The sequence below is a fragment of the Eurypyga helias genome, unplaced genomic scaffold (genome assembly GCF_000690775.1).
Source record: "Eurypyga helias isolate BGI_N326 unplaced genomic scaffold, ASM69077v1 scaffold10783, whole genome shotgun sequence".
NCBI lineage: Eukaryota > Metazoa > Chordata > Aves > Eurypygiformes > Eurypygidae > Eurypyga > Eurypyga helias.
The window spans coordinates 38,668-39,222 of record NW_010243104.1 but is presented as its reverse complement, the minus strand read 5'-3'; positions in this window follow the sequence as shown (position 1 = coordinate 39,222).

Here is a 555-nt window from a genome sequence, read left to right as displayed (position 1 = left end):
CCCGTGCGCAGCGTGGCGGCACGGAGGAGGAGGCTCCAGCCCTTTTTTAGCCAAAAAACCCCTCCAGTTAGCTATTTTCAGGAGCAGAGCCAGAGGTAAGCAGCTCGTTCTGAAAGCCAATAGGTGAGTAGAGGAAATAAGAAATTTCTCACCATGCATGAGCTCTGGCTTCCTCGATATTAAAAGTTGGTTGGGTTTTTTTTTTTTTCAAATGCAGTTTGGGCAACATTGCACTCTGGAAAGATACTCAAAAAAGCACTTTCTGTGCAGTAAGTAGTCCCATGTCGATGTTTCACACATGTACAGTTTCCATTCTGAAATCATTAAAGTAACAAAATGTCCTTTTTATTGCTAAAACATCAAAGCCATTCCAATCCATTTAACTCATACCAACTTTAAAAAAAAAAAAATGAAGATCATTTTTCCCACATTCTATTTCAGAACAAAATTCCTGCTTGCAAATAACCCATTTGAGCTCCCTGAATCATAGAATCACAGAATGGTTTGGGCTGGAAGGGACCTTGAAGACCATCTAGTTCCAACCCCCTGCCATGG